Source organism: Lonchura striata, chromosome 2 (genome assembly GCF_050655825.1).
Source record: "Lonchura striata isolate lonStrDom1 chromosome 2, ASM5065582v1, whole genome shotgun sequence".
Classification (NCBI taxonomy): Eukaryota; Metazoa; Chordata; class Aves; order Passeriformes; family Estrildidae; genus Lonchura; species Lonchura striata.
Window position 1 is genome coordinate 48,375,314 of NC_140704.1, and position 22,984 is coordinate 48,398,297.

Genomic DNA, 22,984 nt, shown 5'->3' on the forward strand with positions numbered 1-22,984 from the left:
TTGTTGACACACCTGATGGATAGAATGCCATCCAGTGGCACCTTGACAAGCTCAAGAAGTGGGCCCATGGGAATCACATCAGATTTAATAAGATTGAGTAGAAGTGCTGCAACTGTGTCAGAGCAACTCCCAGTATGAATGCAGGCTGGGGGATGAACAGATCAAGAAGTAGGAAGAAGACTTGAGAGTGTCAAGAAGGACTTTGGGTGCTGGTGGATGAGAGGCTGGACATGAGCTGACAATGTGCACTCACAGCTCAAAAAGCCAAATGTGTCCTGGGCTGCATCAAAAGCAGCATGGCCAGCCGGTCAAAGGAGGGCATTCTACCTTTCTACTTCATTCTGGTGAGTTCCCATCCAGCTGTGGGGTCCTAAACACAGAGACATGGAGCTGTTGAGCAAGTCCAGAGGAGGGTCACCAGCATGATGAGAGGAATTAAACCCCCATGAGGAAAGGCTGGGAGAATTGTCATTCTTCAGCCTGGAGAAGAGAAGACTTTTGGGGCAACCTATGTGGGACCTTCCAGTACCTGAAGGGAGCCTAAAAGAAAGAATGGAAAGACTATTTACATACAGTGACTGGACAAAGGGGAATGGATCCAAACTGACTGAAAATTTATTTAGATTAGATATAAGGGAGAAATTATTTACTGTGAGTGTGATGAGGCACTGTGACGTGTTTCTGACAAAAGTTGTGGATCCCTGGAAGTGTTCAAGGCCAGGCTGTATGGGGCTGTGAGTAACCTGGTCTAAAGGAACGTTTCCCTGTCCATAGCAGGGGACTTGGAACTGAATAATTTTTATGGTCCCTTCTGATCCAAATCTTTCTATGATGAACTCTCTTTCACCTCTAAAAAAACTCAAGTAATTTAAGAGAGAAGTTGTTTCCAATTATGTTTTCTGTTTTGCCAATAAAGCCAGCTTTTCTTCTCTGGCAAAATTCTAAGGCATCCCAGGCAGATTGCTTGTGTTTCTCTCAGACATAGAGTACCATACATATGCAGGGTGTTGGGTGAACATTCCATAGCACTCAGCTGCTTTCATTAACCCTGTGTTCCACTTTATAATCAGCCTAAAGATAGCAATTTGATGCAGTTGTCATGTTTTTAGTAGAAAATCATGGACAAATTCTCCTAGTTGAACCAGTTATTTTTCTTTCACTTACCTTTCAGAGGGGTGTTGACTTCCTCTGAGCCTAGCCTGTGTAAACATTATTGTGAACCCTTTTTATATGGAAACCATCTGAGCATTAAAAAGCTTCTTTAGATTTTCCAGGAGTTGGCATTTCAGTCACTAGCAACCCTGCATACAAAATATCTCTGAATACATGATTGCATCTTTCTACAGGCCTTCCTCTAGTGGGAAATCAGTGTTCCATTTACAGGAGAAGGACTAAAATGGTTTAAAATTTAAAGAGCTGTCATGAATTACCCCACAATAACACAAAATAGAAAATCTAGTTTCTAGCATCTTCCTTTTCTACAGTGTTAATGTACCAAAAAATTACCTGTCAGACAATTTACCAGGGAAAGTGCCCTACCAAGATATTCTGAAGATCCACGTGAAAAATAAAGGTAATTTTCAGCAAGAACCAGATTGTAAGTGGCGTGGACAAGAAAACAATCACTCAAACAGCTGGGTGGTGTGGGGGAAAGGAGGAGGTAGGGAGAAAGTATTGAAGCCCTGCCACTTGTCCTTTATCTGGTACAGCCTGCATGAGAGCCTTTTGTAATTTTACTTCTAGCACAGATATGCATAGACAAAGAAAGGAAAGAAAGAGAAATATCTCCGTGTCACTTTGAAGTATTATGGTGTTAAACAGATTTTGTATGAAGGAACAAGTACCATCTGTACCCAGCTTTGTAGAACTTGAAGTAAAACCTGTGCAAAAAGATCTTTTTTTTCAGAACAAAACCACTTGTATTTTCAATAGTAGACAATAACAATTTTAGTTTATTTAGCAAAGATACCTTGTAAGCAAGCAGGTAACACAGCTACAGAGATATCCTTGGGCTGGCAGGTTCCACCAAAGTGTCTGACATGTTGCCAGCAAGAGAGAGAAAAGAAGAGCTGTTTCAGCTCCTTTCTCGCATTTTATTCTTTCCATCAAAACTCACAACACATGTGCTGTATTGCTTATTTTCCATACCTTAATTTTTTTCTGTGCCCTCATTTACACTGCCACACATTCTACACACACCCACACACACAACTTGATTCAGCTTTCACTTTTTGCTTGTGCTAAACTAAAGTAGCTATACTGAAATCAAGCTACTCTCCATGATATCCAAAAAGTCATGGGAGTTAGATGAAGACCTGGGTGACTGGCAAAAGAGATTAATAATTGCACACATTTTAAAAAAAGGTGGAAATGTGGATCCTGGGAGCTACCAACCTGTCTGCCTTACCTCTGTGCTTGGGAAGATCCTGGAACAGATCCTCCTAGAAGCTATGCTAAGGCATGTGAAATTCAGTGGAGTGATTCAAGACAGCATGGCATCACCGAGGGCAAGACCTGCCTGACCAACCCTAGTGGCCTTCCATGATGGAGTGACTGCAGTAATGAGCAAGGAAGAGTTGTGGATATTGTCTATTTGGACTTCTTCCCAGCCTTAGACATGGTCCTCACAACATCCTCTCTAAATTGGAGGTGGATGGATTTGATGTGTGGACAGTTGTGGGCATGAGGAATTGGCTTGATGGTCACATCCAGAGGGTAGTGTTAATGGCTCAGTGTACAGATGAATGTCAGTGACAAGTGGTCTCCTTCAGGGGTCCTTATTTGGACCAGAGGTGCTTAACACTGTCATTGATGACATAGACACTGGTATTGAGTGTACCCTCAGAAGCTTGCAGATGGCACCAAGCTGAGAGGTGCAGTTAACCAGTCTGAAGGACAGGATGCCATCCAGAGGCACCTGGATGACATAAAAAAGTGAGGCAAGTCATAGGAACTTAAGAGGCTCAACAAGACCAAGTGCATGGTTCTACACCTGCGTTGGGGCCATTCCCATTATCAATACAGGCTGGGGGGATGAAGGGATTGAGGGCTGCCCTGTGGAGGAAGACTTGGAGGTTCTGGTGAATGAAAAGTTTGGCAGAACCCAGCAATACATACTCATATCCCATAAAGACAAATGTATCCTGGGCTGCATCCAAAGCAGATGTGAGGGAGGGGATTCTGCCCCTCTGCTCTGCTCTGATGAGACCTCACCTTGAGGGCTGCATCCAGCTCTGGGATTTTCAGCACAGAAGACACGTGGAGTTCTTGGAGCAGGTCTCTCTTGTCTCTCTAGAGATCCATGAAGATAATCACAGGGCTGGAGCACCTCTCTTAAGAAAAAAGAATTGAGGGTATTCAGCTTGGAGAAGAGGATGCTCTGGGAAGACCTTACTGTGACCTTTCAGTACCTAACATGGTCTTATAAGAAAGATGGGAATAGATTTTTGCTAGGGCCTGTTGTGACAAGACAAGGGGTAATGGCTTTAAACTAGAGGATGGTCTGTTCATACTACATATAAGGAAGAAATTTTTTATTGTGAGGGTGGTGAAACACTGGAACAGGTAGCCCAGAGAAGTGGTAGATATCCCATCTCTCAGAATCATTGGACAGGGTTATGAAGAACCCGGTCTAGTTGAGATGTCCCTGCTCATTGCAAGGGGGTTAAACTAGATAAAGTTTAACAATTCCTCACAACCCAAACCATTGTATGAGTCTATGAAGCAAAAAACAATAAACTCTCACAGCATTAGTCTATTTCTGGTGTTTTGATAACCAAGTTAATTAGGTAGAAATATGATCTCTATTAAAAAAAAATCACACCATAAACCACCAAAAAACCAAACCAAACAAACACAAAAACCCCCACCCCCAAAACAAACAAACAAACAAACAAAAAATCATGAACAAACCCAAAATATGTATGGATGTAAATGGACTCTTTATCTTTCATGCGTGTTGCTTCCTTTACCTTTGCCTTGAAGTTTTACTCAATCAGCTCTTTACTTCACATTCAGAGAAACCATCTTCCCTAAAAGCATCTTTTAGCCAACTAACGTCATTCAGAGTTCCTACCATATTTCTCTATCCAAATTAAGATTCACTCACTACTATCACTAAAAAGTTGTTAGTGTACCTGCTTTTTAAAAAGAAAGGGTACCACCCCTTCTTTCCCCTCCTCCCCCTGTTTTTGCAGGAGTGGTGTAGGGTAGCTGCGGGTGATTAGGTGTTCAGCAAGGGAATGATAATAGGTGAGCAGAACAGGCTGGGGAGAAACTCAGATTTGAGGTATTCGTTTTTTACAGCTGAAGTCTGGGTCCAAAACACCAAAAGTCACATTTGCTTGTGCAGAGGAAAACATATGAACATATGAATAGATGCCTGGCAAGTAAAGTAAACTGTTCACCAGAATGAATTTCTGTGAAATGTAACAACTTTCTTAGCCCCTTGTATTTGCTTGGGAAGGAGATAAAAACACGGTCTCTATTAAAGGACTGCTACCTTGATCAGCCTTAGGGATTCCTGAGAGATTTTACTTCTGATAGGTTATGTTAGATATATTTCTCATGTAACAATAGATTGAATTTGGGTAAAACCTATCAGGCGTATTCTCCACTATCTTACACCAGATCTATGCTACAGAACTATGCACAGCCATTTCACACCCAGCACAGAAAGTGGGAAGCAGGTCTTCTCCATTAGATTCAGCTGAAGTTTTCGATTTTTACTGTTATACAGTCTTGTAATGCTGGTGATCCCATTTAGGTGTAAAGCTTTTCTCACCAAAAGCAATTTAATCTATATATTCATACCCAGAAATGCACACAGCAGTTTTTATCCAGTGCAGAGTCACCTACATTTTTACATGGATAAATAGTTCCCACTGTAGTTATATCTCTCAGCACACTTCTGTTTCTCCAGATGTATACGTAGCTTAAAGTCCATAACATTCCTAGAAACCTGAGGAAAGTGTTAAGAAGTTCTTCAAATCAACTTTCATGGAATTAAATATTAAAGCAGCAGAGTGAAAATATGCTTAGGACCCACCTATACCTCTGTTTGCAACGGCACTAGAGCCACAGAATGGGCATTTCGACTGTCTTTCAATATAGGAGATGCATTTGTGTTACAAATGTAACATTTCAAATCTCAAAAGCAAAAATACAATGCAAGGAATCAAGATGTGAAAGAAAAAGAATCAAGGGTTATTTAACATACAGTTCACAAAAGCACTTCAGCAAAATATTAGAGAGAAAATGCTCAGAAAGCCAATCATTAAGATAATTTTATTAAAAAAACCTTACTGGGTTAATGGAAAGAGTAGATTACTTTCAATGAAAATTAACTGTAGTTCTCACATAGCATTTTTTTCGTGCAAATATATGTTTTAACCTAATGAAAAGGAGAAACATTATAATAATTATTGGGTGGCATCAATTTCACTTTAACCCCATAGGTATTGAAGCAAAGTTCTTTGGGGATGCTTCAACAGAACGTGAAGCAGGTAATTAATGTGGTGACCAACATCATAAAAAAACTTGATTCATGACATAAAGAATAGTAATCTTGACTTATAATGAGAAAATAAATGTTTTTGGATAGAGTAATTATTAGTTTATGGTCTCCACTTGCTCTCACAGGTCACTGAGCTATGACAAATATTAAGAACAGCTGTGACATTTGCCAAATCATGGGAGTGTTTGGAACTAGCAAACCCAGGAGAGATGTGAAATTACACAGATGATGAAAGGTTTAAACAAAGTGAGTTACTTCAGCTGACTGTTTCCAGGAAATTCACATAATAAAATTTGTTTCCAGGAAATGGAAATAAAGGAAATAGACCAGTTTCATTTTAAATTTTGGGCATGTCTCCTCCCAGTCTTCAGAGAGTATTGCATTAGATTCATTGGTCTCTGAACTAACCCACAAACCACATACCACAAAGACATAAAATATTAAGTTAATTATGTAGCCCAGGGACATCTCTTTTTCACAGACCCTTGGCTGCTCAATAAGCTATCAATCTTTTTCTCCAGATGGTGCTGCTTCCATTCAGTTGCTCCATTGTTTCCTTTGTTATGCAAGTGGTTTCTTGATTAAAATTTGTCAACTGCCCTTCCCCTAAGCATTCTCCAAATTCAAATAATATCTGCAGTTGTTAAATGAAAAAAACCAACAAACCTCAAACACAAAAAAACACCACTCCCAAAAAAAGTCACTCACTAAAACTATTAAATAGAGAATGAAAATGGTTTTTTCCCCCTGTATGTTGTCCCAGAAGACAAGTGTAGAAAAGTTTATTGGTAATATGCCAAAGGCCAGATGTTTATCTGGCTGCCCTATATGCATCTCTGCACCTGCCTGCTCTGTGCTGATAGCAACATAGATAACTGAACTATTCTAATTTTCCAGCTTTTAGTCTCTACATAAAGTTTTAATCCTTAGATATTCCTGAAACTAGTGTGAAATGAAGCATTTCAGTTTGTGTTGTCTCCCTAGAGACAGGGGACTATTTTCACCACTCTCTCACTACTAGCTCTCATCACCTTTTACCACCAGTTCCCATCAAAGTGCACCAGTAAAAGGTGAAGTTTAGAAGATTTGTAGTTTTAAGTGTTGAAAAGAAACCACTTGAAATTTAGAGGGTTCTCTAATTGGTATTGAAGTTTTCGGCATTTAAAGTGCTGGAATGAAACCCTGTGAATAGCAAGTTTCATAAGAAGTCTTTGAGAATGCTGAGGTTCTGCTGAGGGAAGAAGTCTCAGGAGGACAGCTCTTAGGGACAGCTCTTACAATACGGTGTCACTACTGCCTCTAGTCTTGGCCAGACTGCACCAAGAACCACAGCCATGTAGAGACTAACAGTGCATGAAAAAAAAACAAACACATTTTGAGCATTTTAAGACTAGAAAAGATGTAAAGGAGGATGCTGGGGGAAAGTGTAGCCTTTTTTAATTTGTCTGCTTCAAATCCATGCGTTCTTGTCTATGTGCCTATTTTCAGATTTCGCTCTGAAGTGAAGGAGCCATGTGGTTATAACTTGCCTTTAAAATTGAGAGATCCAGGAAAAGTAAGGATGCAAATATTTGCTTCAAGACACATTTCAGACATAATTCACAAGATCTGTGATTGCAAAACTGGGTGGATGAAGAGTTTTTCACTGGCATTCTCTACTTGAAGCTAAAGGACTGGTAATTATTTCCTTTTTGCTAGTTACTGGGCATAAAATGAAAATACGAAACTCTCTCAAGATATTATTATTACTCTACATATAAAGGAATTATTGCTTTTTAAGCATACTTACTAAATTTATCTTTTCCTGTCCATATGATATATATCTGCATATATATATATGTGTGTATATATATATATCAAATACTGTGCAACTGTCAGAAATAGAGCTTGGCAAAAGGGTAAAATAATTTACATTTAAAATGACAGGCTTATGATTTTTTTTCAAAATGTGGCTCCCACAGTTAGACAAATATTTTAGTGGGAAATGTAGAGGCCTTAAAATCAATGGTAAAAGCCTGATTGATTTCTTTCAGTCAGAAATTCTCTTTTCTCTGCAAGACCTCTGACAAACACTTCACCTTCAATGTCTTATAAGTGGTCCTAAATTCTCCAAATCAGCAACACTTCTTCAGCCAAGTAAGGTTTTCTCACATCCCAGGATTCACCTGTGCAACATACACACAGGCCAGAGCCAGGAATTTGATTTTTCCAAAGTGACTACAGACTCAAATTTGACTCTTGATCAAGGAAGACTAAATCTTTTTTCTGTATTTGGAAGTGGGGAAACAGAACAGGAAGTCCTAAAATAGTAATGTATTTCCAAAGTCTTAATTCAGTTCTTCTCTATTGCTTGGAACTTGTGGGAAATATGATTGGATATTTAATGAACACTTCATTTTCAAATGTAGTGTTGTAACTGCAGTGATATATTGTGCCATATGCTCATATATCAACCATGAGAAGATAGTTTTTCAGGGTTCCACTATCAAGTAAATCTATTCCCAGAAAGTACCTATAAAACTTCATTATGTGATTTATTTTGATAGTTAGTATTGTAACCATGGCATGTGCTGGCTCCAATATACCTTGAGGTGTTCTGAGGGCCCTGAACCAGATTCTTCAGTACATCTGTGAAGGCCTGATTTGCTCCATACCAGCTGATCTGAGTACCAGTAACAGTCTGACAAAGGAAATATGGAACTCCTGTCAAAAAAACCCAGATTAACTTGGACTGCACCAAGCTTCATCCATGATGCTGGTGATGAAACCAAACAGTTTAATAGAAAGGTTAGAAGTGTACATGGTACTGCTATCACTGCAGTGAGTCTGTACTTTTAGCTCTGCTTCTTCCAGAGGCTAGGAAATATTTCCCTTTTAAACTCAGATTTCAGGCTCACTCCCAGCTTTTGTCTTGTGTTAAAGTCATATATTTTATCCTTCTCTGTCCTTCTCACAAATACCTAAGCCATTTATTCCATAGCATACTAGACAAAGATGCTTGAAAGAACAGTTTCTGCAATTGTTAGCCCTTTAAACAGACAGAGGACTGAAAGTTTAAAGGCTTGCAAAGTCTGATTGCTGTCTGTGCCTTCAATTTGCACAATGGCACTGATAAAGGATATGAGGCCATAGTAGCAAATGGATTCTGAGAAGTCCTGACATGCTTGTTTCCAGGCAAATTTTCAAAGGCTCCTATGTGGGGGCACAGGATAGAAGATATTGTCTAAAAAGTCCAAGATTGCAGGTTGCAATAAGAAATCACAGGAACTAGAGCAGCATGCTGTGACAATCCAGCCAGCACAGACTGGATTCGCCTTTTAAATGAAACAAACACAACCAGACACATATTATTCCAACCCCAAAGTTCCTACAGGATACACACTTGACAAAATCTATCTAGTGAAATTTTATTTACTTTTCCAAAAGAAGCCCATCATCCAGTCCCAAAAATGGACTTATTTTACTGTTTCTATGGCAACTGTTTGCCTTTCAGAGCTACCAAATGAAATGAATGGTGAAAAATTACTTTGTATGATAAATTGACTCCCTGTTCCTCATCCCATATATGTAGCATTACTTCATTTAAGATGCTTAGTGTTTTAGCTCTATGATGTTTCTAAATAGACATTTGTACTGTTTCCATATACAGCAATAATACTAAGCCATGAACATGTGAGGCCTGATTAAAATGCTTGTAAAATGTTTTAGATTTTTGCCTGTAACAAAGTCTTAATTTTGATCACATCATAAGCCAAAATGTCTTTCTGGGCCTTCTGGCAAACACCCTGTTTTTTAAAATATTTTGATATTCTTGTTGGGATCATATATAGTCCACTTCTGAGCAAACATTAAAACTAAGTAGTTATTCCATATAGGACTACATCAATGGAATATTGCTGTAGCTGCTGTGATCTGAAGACACAGAAGAAAAAAAGAGTTTTAGAAACCATGGGGTTTTTTTCTAACTTAGAAAATCTGAAAGGTGTACAAACACTTCCCCATATCTGAAACAGAACTGCAGACTCAATAGCTGAACTGGGTTATATAATTCATTTTCCTCTGAAGTGGATGTAATTTTTATTTGTGCTTTCTACGGGGTCTTATTTAAGTTGCCTTGAGCTTCTTTTTCATTTGTCACATAATTTAACACAGAAATGTCCTTGTGGTAGTTATTCTCTGCTTTCTGCAGTGGTTCTTCAAGTGTTCCAAGAGCCCATTATTTTCTACTGGTTCAGCTTAAAAGTTGAACTGAACTTTCCTGTCTTGTATCCCTGTCTCATTCTTATGGTGAAAGGCCAAGAATATTTTAGATCTTGGCAGGAATATTAAATGAAAGAAAGAACTCGGCCAAGAGGCTTCAACTGAAAACTTCACCAGGAAGAAACTGAGCAAACTGAATCACAGTTTCTCCATTTTTTTCTTAATAAAATAGACAATTTGCAAGGTTTCAGGTATAGAACATTTCAGGAAAGATGAACAATGTAGCAAGTTTATATGAAGAATAGCTGGTTTTGGAGAAGGGAACACTTCTTGCACATTTGCACATTGATAAACTGACATGTGGCACTGCTATTGTGCAAATATTTTTCAATGCAGACTCAAACATATATAGGCAAGAATACTTACATCAGAAGTGGGTACATCACTGAAGTCAGCTCACACATCTCTATATGGGCCATGGGGTCCCTAGTCAGGACCTAAGAAACACCTGCCATGAATAGGAAAAAAAAATATTGAAGTTTCAGGTTTAAGTCCTCAATTGAGCAGAATAAACATGAACTTAAATTTCCAATATCCCAATCTACTGCTCTTCTTATTGATTTATATGCTGGAAAAATCACCTTGTCTAAAGAAACTTTCCCCTCCCCTTGTGATAAAATGTAAAAACACATTATTTTCTACAAGAGGTTTGAATTTCAAGAAACTATCTTTTTTTCTAAAGAGATTTAATAATTGCTATCCTTAGAAAAATAGTCCATTTGGACTTCCTTCTGCATCAAGAAATAGCAGGGTACTGAGAATACAAGATGTAGTTACAAAAACATCATCTCATATGTGATTTCTTGTGAATATAAAAAAGGCCCAGATTCCTAATTTATCACCTATCTGGGAGCAAGGAAAAAAGTATTGTATTTCTATATGTTTGTGTAAAGACAATCCTTTTTTGGCAAGGCCAAATAATAAAGGTGTGCACTATTTTGCATACAAAAATGTAATTATTAAAATTTGTCTAGAAACTATATCTTCTCACTGAAATGTCTCTACCAAAGTTTTAAGTATGGTACATATCTCAGGCTTGTAAACAGCCTGAGAGGTGAGGAACTTGTTAGGAGTATTATCTGGCTCACTAAACAGAAATTAGGGTTTTTTTATCACTATTGCTACTGGCCACTCCTCTGTGCTGTTTCACAAAACACTGTTAGGATGTAGCCCTTGGGGCACTGCTCTGAAAAACACTGCCTCAACCCCTCATGCATCAGCAATGACTGCTGAATTAAGCCAGGCAATAGCCAATATCACCATGAACAACAAAAGGCTGATTTCTAGAGCTCTGCAGGGGAACGCACGCTCTGTGGATAATGAGATATTGCGGAGTGGGCTGTAAGTGCTCTGTAACCGCCCCATCTGCTGGTGCGGGCTCAGGCTGCACACAGGCGCCCTGGAAACTTCCAGCTCACACCAAAACAGGTCAGCGCTTTGCTTTGGCTGGGGTTTGGGCCATGAAACACCTGAGTTCAGGCATGTCTCAAGAATAGCCCTGGCCAGGTCAGCCCTGGATCATGGGGTAAGAGTGCGGAGGGAGGAACAATGCTGACTGCCTGGCTTGTTCCCAAACCCCTGGCAATGTTACTGACTGCTCATTAGCAAGCAATTGCGTCTGTATGCATAAACAACTGTGGCATCTCCACCTTCTGAGGGATGCAGCATGTGGTGAGCATGATGCATTGATCAGCTCCAGCCCACTAATGTGCCAGCCAAGTCACTCATGATCTATTAGCAATGTATCGTGACTATAGTTATGACTGCTAATTGCAGCATTACTATTAGAATTATTGCAGCATTCCTTTACAATTACTGCTAAATAAAATCATATGGCATATTATTATATAATAACTGACTTGAAATATAGAGAAACAATGGGAGAATGTTAAAAATTTATCTGTATACTACCTCAGGGGGAAATAATGACGTTTATGATTTTGTTTGACTTTTCTCAGGTACAACGAGAGACAATGAAGACCAAAGTAATATTTCTCCTTTGTTTAATTCTGGTCAAAATTCCCTGTCACTAAGGCAGCTTTTATTTAGTATGCTTTCCAATATGGAAGTCCCACAGAAGTAGTTCACGTTTTGCTGATTATAAGCACAGGAGAGTTATAAGCTAGTTCATACATTTATGTTATGAATATGTTCGGTTGCTTTGTAAAGAATCAATAGTATGGCACAAGTAACATGAAAGCAAAGCCGTCTGAACTTGAACTTCTCATTTGCAGAATTTCATTTGGTTATAAACAAAAATAAAAGCAATGGAGATGGTTGTTTCCATTCCCCACTTCTCTGAATTGCTCATAAAACTGAATTCTCTAAAAACTAATGTAGGAGAATGCTCTCTTTGGAACGGTAACACTGTGTCACCATTTCATTCTATTCTATTTCAGGAAAAAATATCAAGTGAGCTTATTTTGCTCTCCAGCCACCACTAGCTAGTTAAAATACCTTGAGTTAAGTAAGCATCAAAGTACTGCTTTGCAGATCAAATAGGACACATACAAAGGTTTTACATAGTAAGTGGTTCTTTACAATAAAAACAATATAGAATACTAAAAAAAACCCAAAACATGACGGTATAGACAAAACATATCAAAATGTAATTTGCACCTATTTGGTAAAGATTGCCTTTTCTGATCGCAAAACTCTGGATGGAAATGTCAGAACTCTTCAAATCTTCAGGTAAAGACAGGATTTTTTCACCCTCAATTTCCTCATTTTACTCTGCAACACCTTTCACACATCAAAAAAAGTCCTTTTAGCAATCTAGCCTAATATGCAAATTTTTTGCCTTTGTGTAGAACTCAGTGAGCTATAGGTCTTCTCAGTCTATCGTCTAGGACAATGATGTTATAGGAGGAAAAAGAATTTACCCTGTTAATTGTAAATTAAATTCCTCCCATTGAGATACCTTGGAAAGCATTAAATTCCTCCCATTGAGATACCTTGGAAAGCACCTAAGTCCTTCTGCATTTTAAATTAGTAAACTGAAGCTCCTGGAGTACTTACAGGACTCGTACAATTATATATTTGACAGGATCACAATCAGCCATATTGGCAGGAAAAGGCTGTGATGAATCAATCTAACATTTTGTGGCTTTTTTTTCCCCTCAAAATGATAAGCACTTTGGATTTGTCATTTTTGCTGGCGGAGTTGCAGTTAACACAGATGAATAAATGTACACTGGAAAGGCCCTGTCCCACCCACCACCATGTAGCTGCTTGGTCCTACACCAACCACAACTGGGGCTTTGGACCCATCTCCACCATGCCTGCTCTTTCCACTCCCCCAGCCACATCACTAGACTGCTCATCTAGTCTTCTCCCATTTCATTCACGTTTTGTGAGAACATCATGACACAGATTTTTCTATTATGATCAGCAGCCTAAAAAGTCACAGCTTTGTAAATCTGACTAAGCTGCTGTTCTCACTGCGGAACCCTCAAAGTTTCTGAGGTATCCTTGAGGAGCAGCAGTCTGGAACACACGGAAGCTTATCAGGTCTAAAATATGAACTTCTGAAGTTGGTAGGGGGCTACGGCTGATTTTAAAGGAGAAAAATCTAAGCCAAAAAATTAGGGTGCTGCGCAGGCCAGCACTGAAGGCCCTTTTTGGTTCCTTGGATTTCCAGATGAAAAAAAGATATACAAGATTATTAAAAACTGTTACTTAACTTTGGTTAAGTTAATTTTGTTTCCTTTTCCTTCTTCTCTCATGGTTTATTTTTGCTGTGGTATTCTGCCTTGAATCCTCTAAGTACAACAAAACAATGTGTGAGACACCACAAAAAAAGGAACCAAAGAAGAAAAAAAAGAAATCCCACACAAAGGGAATTAATATGGTAGCAGAACTTGTGCTTATGTGTGAAATTGGTCTGTGAAGAATTATGCTTCCTTTTAAGAGTGAGAGAATGCATTTTTAAGGTGTTCCTTTCTCAGTCTTCAGGTATGGATTCTTTAGTTATACATGCAGAAAAATGCAAAGGAAATGCCTACATTTAAAGACAGCTGCCTAAAGTTTCCAGAGATGAACATCTTACAAATAAGACCTATTAACATATGAAGAAAGCAATACCAACATACAGTACCCACCCTGCACCAAATGCAAATGCTGAGTTTAGCACAACTTAGAACTATTAGAAATGCTGATTTGAGAGGTACAGCAAGGGATTAAAAACTTGATCCAAAGCACACTGAAATTGATAACAAGGCCTATGTACACTGCAATGGGCTTCTGACTAAGTACTGTTGCAATTTCACCACAAAGAATGGATTTTTTTCACCACAGTCCTCTGCAGCAGCTGTGCCACACTCCAGATTTTGTCTTCTAGAAATCCACACTAATCTTCAGTTCAAGTTTATCACCTCAACTGAGACTTACAACTTGTGCTACTCCAAAATCTTCCCCTTCTCTCAGGACCTACTTTCTACTGTGCTTCTGCAACAAGTCCTTAGTCTCTGAGCTCTCAGCACAGCTTCATTGGAAGTAGTCAAATGAATTTATTCATGCTCTAGCAGCGTTCTCTTTGTGTGTGTTAATGAAGAGCCTGCAGTAGCAGGCTGGCACTAACCCAGCTGAGCTCTTCACCACTTCCAGCCACTGCTGCCAAGTTGCACAAGGCAAATGGCAATGCTTGTGAGTTGTGCTAGCTGCTAAAGGAAATAGGAAATCTTTGAGCAAATTTGATCAGGAGGTTAGCCTGAGGGGAGCACAGTATTTCAATTTTCTGAACAGTTGTACTATTCTGACATTCAATCTTCATGAGAAGAAAATCTGAACCATCATATTTCTGAGGGAATGAGATCTACTCACAGTAACATCAGACCTCTTCTGTAGATGGGTGACTCCCTCAGCAATGATGCTTCAAGGTTCAGTTCTGTTTAAAGCAGAGAAGGCTAAATGCAATCTGCTGTCATGGACAATAAATTGTAATCTTTCTTTCTCTCTAAACTGGTAAAACTTGGTTGCAAAATGTGCTTGACTAACAGCTTTGGGTTTAGGAGATTCATGGCCTGAAGTTGTGTTAGAGGAGGTTTCAGCTGCATATTAGATAGAGGTTCTTCCCCCAGAGGGTGTTTGGGTACTGGAACAGGCACCCCAGGGAAGTGGTCACAGCACCAGCCTGACAAAGTTCAAGCAGTGTTTGGACAACACTCTCAGGCACATGGTGTGACTCTTGGGGTGTCCTGTACAGGACCAGGAGTTGGACTCGGTGAGCTTTGTGGATCCCTCCCAACTCAGCATATTCTGTGATTCTGTGCCTATTTAGTGATTTAGATTCTTTTTGGCTGTTTGAGAGAGAATCTGTCCCATTTGAATTTTTCAAGAATGTCTGGGCCTTAACAATTGCATTTTTTAAAGAACGATCAGCCACATTGTTTTATTCTCTTTAACGGAGTGGCTAACACTGAATGGAAATAAAGCAAGCCATCCTCAAGGAGACAGCTTACACTTGCATCAATTCTGATAAGTAAAATCATGTATTTGTGTAGTCATTCCTGAAATATACATAGGTAATGAAATTGTTCACCCAAGTCACCACTAACAGTGAATGAACAACAAGGGCATCTTGGTCAGCTATTGAATATGGGACTATGTGAAGCGGTCTTTTTAGGTCCTGAGGTAAAGGATATGGAGCAGCATGGGTCTCCAAGAGAGCCAGCCTAAACACTGTACTTTTCAGTACTACCTCAGCTCCTATTGTGACTTTCTTCTCTAAAACCTCACAGCACTCTGTAACCCAGGTAATTTAGCTGGCCTGAGAGCAAACACGTGTTTTCTTTTCCTGGTTCAGCTGTGCACTTCATTTTTTATGGCCCATTCTAACAGCCCTTTCAGCTGCATTTAGTCTTTTGAGAAGTCAGACTGAATTCTGTTCTGGCCACTAGACATTGCTCAAGATCGTACATCATGGACAGTACTTCACTGTCGTCTAAGCCACTGCTGTAGTGGTGGCTGTTTTGTAATATAAAAGCCCAGCTGTCTGCTGCTCGGTGATAAGTGCTAAAAATGGTACATTGCAATCCAAGCTACTGTAGCATTATATCCAAAAGAGGATTACAAATGGCATGGCTGTTGTAAGGAAGGGCTATATACAGCTGCACATATGCACTCCAGTGATTCTTATCATGGGAGTGGAGAATGGCATTTTCACTTTTAAGAAATACTTATCTCCAGAGTGTACTACTGCTACCTTGCTGCCAATTACTGCTTCCTCACAATGGAGACCATATGCTTTTAGGCTGTGACATTTGATTAATGACTCTAATACAGAGTCACCTGAGGAAAGAGTGGTGCCATTAATGTGAGAAAAAATGAGGCAATAGCTGCAGCATTGTCTCTCCACAATATTTTCTGGGAAAGTGAGGGAAGGAAGTGAAGTATATTAGAGCTGGAGAAAAATGATCATAGCTGTCTTTAGATAGCTCCCCAGAGGGGAGGCATTTGACAGCTTTTGCATGGATGGGTCTATTCCCTTCCCCCATGCAACAGCCTCCATCTGGTTATATATTACTGAAGTAGAGTGAATCTCTGCAAAGAGGCAGACGACATCCACAGGCAAACCCAGGGACATCTGAACACAAACATTTGTAGCCTTGCAACCTGCATCTCTGACAAGGCCATAAATGCAGTTCTGCTCATGGGAGACATTGAGAACATCTTGGTAGTCTTGGAGGGGTTGGGACTGATGTACAGCCCTGCTGCTAGCTCATGGGCTGACCTTTCCAATAGTTTTAATGACTCAGCTTTAACAACCCAACAAGCTGAAGAAGTAGTTAGGATCAGGAGAATTATTAGCATCTTTATGTAGCAAACTTGCTTCATGTACATAAGAAACATCAAGCATAAATGTAAAACTTTGATTAATTAATTGAATTTGATAAATACAGACCAGAAGTCACAATTTTGTTAACAAATCTTCATCTAGCTTCCAGTGAAGCCAAATAGGTAAGAGGCAAAACTTAGGAACTACCTAAAGCCAAAATGAGTCTGCAAAACTGCAGAAAAACTACCTTTTTTTTTTGTCATCCAGCATTTTCCCATTCACTATGGACTACAGCTCACACAAGTATTTGGATCAGTATTTGGATTACATTCAAGCCTCATTTGTATCTTATTTTCTGCTAGATACAAGAAACCTGTGTGATGTTCACAGCCTGAATCATGACAGATTTCTGAGGGCCAAGTATTATCTCTAAGACTTGTTCCTTTAGTTGTTGCTATAAATATTAAAAGTCTTTGATTTAAACTCAGACCTTCCATATGAACATGCTGTGCTTTTGGATCACAAATTACTTATAATTTCAAAATACAAATGAGCAAGGAAAAAGAGGAACCAATACAGAAACTTTGCTTATTTCTCAGCTTTTTGCTCTAATAGCTCCATTCCATAGAAAAACTAGGGATAACAAATCAACCCAAATATTTCATGCTTCCTAAATAGAAAAATGCCATATACAATCATTAAATGTCACACAAAAGCCTGAACAACCTCACAAAAAGCCTGACCAAGAGCAACAATCATCTTCAAAGAGTTGAACTGAGAAAGAAATATTCTTCAAAGGAGTACAACCCAGATATCATAATAGAAATGAGCCCAGAACGAAACTCAAGGTCCTTGTAGCTTGGACACCAGTTTGAAAAACTTATATCTGAGGCAACTAAGATTTACGACCAAAACTCATGAGACCAACCATCAATATTTCTTCTCCCTGAACATTGCCTAAAGATTTGTGGGTCAAAACATTTATGTCCCAGTTGTATCCAATTCTAGAGACAGTAAAAGAAAAAAAATCTGATGGCACAGTTTGATTGTGACAACATGATCTTCTTGGAAATACAATAAAATAATCACAGATTACAAAATAAATGTCAGCTGTTTAGTATGACACAAGGACATTTAAGGAGTAGCTCCAATTGCCAAACTCTTGTTATTGCCTTACAGTTTAAAATTAATTGAAGAAAAAAACCCATGGAATAAGGTTTGTAGTCTGGTTATGAAAAGTGTGTGGGGACAACAGAATTTTAAGAGCACAGTTGTAGCACTGATCTGAATTCAGAAGAAAGTAAAGTAAGGGAATAGGGCATCATTAGTACCTCTCGTGGTGCAGCTCTTCAAAACAAAGTCCCTTGATACCAGAAAGCAGAATTGAGGCAGGAAAGCTGGGCAGCCCTTCCAAGAAGGTCATGAACTTCATTGAAGAGAGAGAGGCATCAGGCAGTGGGTGCACTATAACTTGGAGGATAATTTGTAATTGTCCTTTATTTTGAAGAGAAGCGTACTACAGACAGGTCTTTTAAATTAGGCAGTAACAAAACATAACACAGAAAATATTCCAGAAGGATGACAAGAAGGAACAACTCCAAAGTGCAAGGATCTGATCAGCATCATCTCCTGACTCTGTTGGTTGAGCTCCTTAATGCAGTACCTCTGTGGCTGTGAAACCCCCACTAAACAGTACAAAAGGGAACAGTTTCATTCTTTTATAGATGCCCCCATGCAGAAAAGTATGTGTAACCAGCTGGAACTGCAGGATCTTCTAAGCAACAAGATGCACATCCCACCTCAATTTATCACTGCTTTTCCCACAGTTAGACAGTTATGAGGGTCTAGGCCATTCACTAGAATACCCTAATGATAGGAATTTTGTAAAATGTCACAGACTATTCAGTACATCCATGAAGAAAAAAAAAATTTTTTTGCTGTGTTTTTGCTCTATCTAGAGAAAATGTGTTTATTTCCAAGAGTTGTACTGATGTATCTGTGTGTGCTAACGGGGAGGCAAACCTCTCAGGCATTCAGGCAGTGCATGGAGATTTTAACTGTCATGGAAAAATACTTCTCATGCTACATAATGCTTCAAAGATTTGGTGCCCTCTTTATTTTACTCTAGGATGATTTTTTCTCAAAGCAGTCACTGAGGTCAATGGTTGATCTGTAAATCAGACCATGTAAATATTCCCAATATTTAGGCCTTTAAAATGACATCCAGCTAATGATATATTCTGAGGCAAGAAGTTAATTGCTTCCACAATCTAGAAATGCAGAAACTGTCATTATTTCCTGAAGACTGTTTTTATACTTCGAATATTACACTCAGTGTCAAATAGATTATGATTTATGTCAAGCATGCTGTACGTTCATCTCAATGCTCTCCTCCCATGAAACAAAGCCCTCACTCAGGAAAAGAAAATAACCAAAAAGGATGTACACAACTGCCTTCCTGCCCTTGACAGAAAGACATAGAGGTAACAATGCTCACCAAAAAGTGATCAGCCTTATGGGGTAATGGAAAAAAATTGGTCAAAACTATTTCTCCATTTTCCAACCACACTGTCTCCTTCACAAACCTCAAAGCCTGATTTACCCTTTTTCCATCTTTATGTGAGAAAAACTTCATGAGGCTCATGAGACTTTAATAATAAGTTAATTAAGATGAAAAACAAGACTGAAAAGCTTTGCAGACTTGGTTCAGATTGTCTTTCTATCTCTAATTTATCTAATCACTTTTGTCCAAGGAGTTGAACTAAAATTTTCATGGGATCAGTTATTTCACTTTTGGGTCAAAAGACACAGCAATTACTGTTTTATTGTTTCCCTGCCTCCACCACTATTCACTTAGGGCTCAGTACTCTGTAACAACAAAAATGAACACAAAATTCATTCGAAGTTTGTTGAACCTGAAAGACTGAAGTCTCATGTAACTTCAAAGCAGATTCATGTTAAAGCAGGATAAAACTACAGCCCTTAAAGTTGAAGCAAAATACCAAACATACAGAAGTCTGAGGTTTTATAGTCAGACAAAGCAGGCTCAGCTTTCATACAAATACCCAAATTTTGTGTTTCTGGGAGGACAGGTTGGAAGTCTTCAGATCTAATGGAGACTCACTAGAGGCAATGAAGTAATTGAGTTTTGATGTAAGAGCAGAAAAAAATCAGTGGCAAAACAAAAACTAACATACTCTCCCCCACCCAATCACTGTTCGTAAAAAAAAAAAAAAAAAACAACCAAAAAAAACCAACAAAATCTAAGCTGGACATTAGAACTCAGGAAAAGGACAAAAAACGCCAAAAATTCTTCTACATTGTAGAAACCCTATGCATACCTGATAAAGAGATGGTGAAAACCACTCCTAAGAAAGATCAGCAGTATTTAAATCTGAAGGTTACTGTTCTGTGAAACTGGGTTATCAAGTTTATTCTTCCTGTTATTTGTACTGACACCTTTCTCCTGGCCCTCCCTGACTTCCTACATAATATATTTAGAGCCAAAGTGGATTCTGGTCTGTAAGAAATCTAACTTTATCCTAACCAGACAGCCCATCTCAGAATAAATTTAAAATAATCTAATAAGTAAATTACAGTAATAGTCATTTGGAAGTTGCAACATGCCAAGAGTCATTACAAAGAAGAACTTGCTATTGTACAGTTTTATCATTTTAGGAGACACAGGAAATAACTGACTCTGTGTGGTGTGGGCTGAGATATAAGAGACATCTACTGTCAGCAACTTTAATTATGTTTCAGGGTTAATTAAATTCATGAGGTACCAATGATCTGACTGCTCTTTGGCATCTGTGAAAATCTGACTCCAGCTTCATACTGATAAATCTTTAGCAAACTTTGCTAATGTTTTATCACTATAGAGTTAGATTCAAGATTTTCCAACAAATTTTTGATAGAATATTACAAATTGAAGGCCTCAAACTCACTTCTGCTGTCATTTTTACCACTGGACACAGTATGAGAGCTCATGGGGATATGAGAAAAGCCCATTATCAGTTGTGTTTCACTCACTGTACGTAGATTAAATGCAGCTTGCATATCATGACAAATCAACAAATTTTACTCAATCTCCTGGCCTTGACTGGGTGATCACTGCAGAACTGGCTTAGCCAGGTTACATTTAGATAAAACTTTCTCACTCCATACTCTTTTATTAACTTTTCCTTTCCTAAAGTTTGACATCCCTATATAGAAGACAGATAACACGAACTTCCTTCATCAACCCCAACACAAGGCTTGATTGAAACTACCCCAGAGGACTGTGTTTTTTACCAGTTAAAGGAGCATGTACCCCAAAAACAAAGCAAAAGAAAACCTAACCAGAAAACAAACAACCCTTTCCTGAAAAAACAATGACTTTGGATCACTCTATCCACATTTACTGTGTATTTGTTTTGAAAATATTCCAAAGGGGACATGGTTACTTATGCCAACATTGCCAAATGCTTAATTGCATAAATGCTTCCATCTGGAGGAAGGAAAGATTTAGAGGCTGTTTAGCCAAAACAAATTATATTTTAATTCTGATATATGAATGCATGTTCCTGGGAGATCTCAGCTATAAAGTCCGAAGTTCTCAAATGTGGAAGCCCCAACAGCTTCTGAAGTGGTCTGATAGGCTGACTGCAGGAAAAATTACCAGAGACAATGGGCCAAACCTTCCCCAGTTCATTTCCACTGAAATGTAGCTGGATTCCTGGCACAAGAACTTCCAATCCCTTGCATGGGGCTGTGATAGTCTCCAAGGAGTTCTGGGCCCACAAATAGAAAACATTTAAATCTACACACCTGTCCACCAACATGTATTGCATTGTATTTTAATGAATCTCGATTATTTTAAACAGTATCACACTCTACACAGCCAAAAATCATTTACTGTAACATTCTGATATGTATTATGTAGACAGAATGCATCTTAGTTTAGCTATTTCTAGCACCACATTTAAGCATTTCTTCTGAAATATTTCAAAACAAGTATGAGAGTTCAAAGAACAAAAAAAAAATCTGTTGCAGAATGTTACAATATTTAGGCATCAGTCATATTGCAGCTAACCATATATTTTTGATGCAAAGCAGACTTAAATGAGAGAAAAGATTGCCAACACTGTTCATCTTGAAATCTCCTTTCAAAAACAGTAGACATCGAAGTAGTGCTGCATTTCCCTTTATACATGTAGGGAAGTCAAGACATGAACATGTACACAGCATAAAATATCATATTTTAATTTTTATATTATACCTTATATACCAGTAGCAGATTCAAAAGCAAAATACATGTTTCCCAATAACCATTCCTGGGCTACATAGTGTAAAAAAACCCACCAAAACCCATAACAAAACCCAAATCAACCAAGCCAGGAATATTCATCTAGTTAGAGGTCAGAGTAAATAATGTGAAGCTGGCATAAAACAGTATTCTTGAAACAGGCAACACTATTTTGTCCAACAGATCCTGCATTTGGATTAAGTGGCTTTTAGGGGCAGTATTGGCAGGATGAAACCCAAGCTGACATCTCCAGCTAAGGGTCTGCTCTGTGTGCAAGTTCAAGTAGTAAAGATTCTGAGCCAGGGGAGAGGAAATGAATTAGTGAATGCAAATGCCATGGTAATATGGACTTCTAGAAACAGTATATTTTAGTGAATCTGAGATGAACTCATATCATCACTCTCACATGAGGCTGGGTCATTGGAAAGGAGCCACAAAACCTTTAGACTTCAGACATTGTGTCTCTGCCACTCATTTTTATTTTGTTTACAAATTATGTGGGGTTTTTTGTTTGTTTGTCTTTTCTTTTTATTCTCCAGCTCATTCCATCTTTTGAAGTCTTTGTTACTATGGAAACAATTACAGAGTTGGTCTACTCATAGCCTAGTGATAACTTAGAGCAGAAAAAAATAATAAGGAGAGAGTTTGGGGAAAAAATGCTTAGAACTGAAATCATAAAGCAGTGTATGGCAGTATTCTGTCTCCCTTTTAACTCTCTAATTCACTGCTGATAAAATCAGAAAGATTAGTTTACCCAATTTAAATAGGTGCTTTTGCCTGAAGAGAATTACAGGAGTACTGGCACAAACACTTAAACACAAAAAGCAGGGCTATGACACCTCAGTGTTTAGAAATGAGCAGTAGTTGGGCACAGCAGAGCTTTCTGCTGGAAAAGGACCTTCCCAAACTTTGATGCATGATAGTATAAATGCTACATACTAGCAAAATAAATTTTCTCTGGACTGTTCTTTGGGATTCACAACAAGAAGCAAGAAATGGCTCAGGTCCATGAAAATTTAATTTTTTTTTCACAATAAGGCAACTACATACTTACTGCTTATAAAGGATGGTATCCAGACCATGTGAGTTCCAAAACCAATGCAACGAACCTTTTTGAAGAAACACCATCTGACCCAGGATGAAGTCA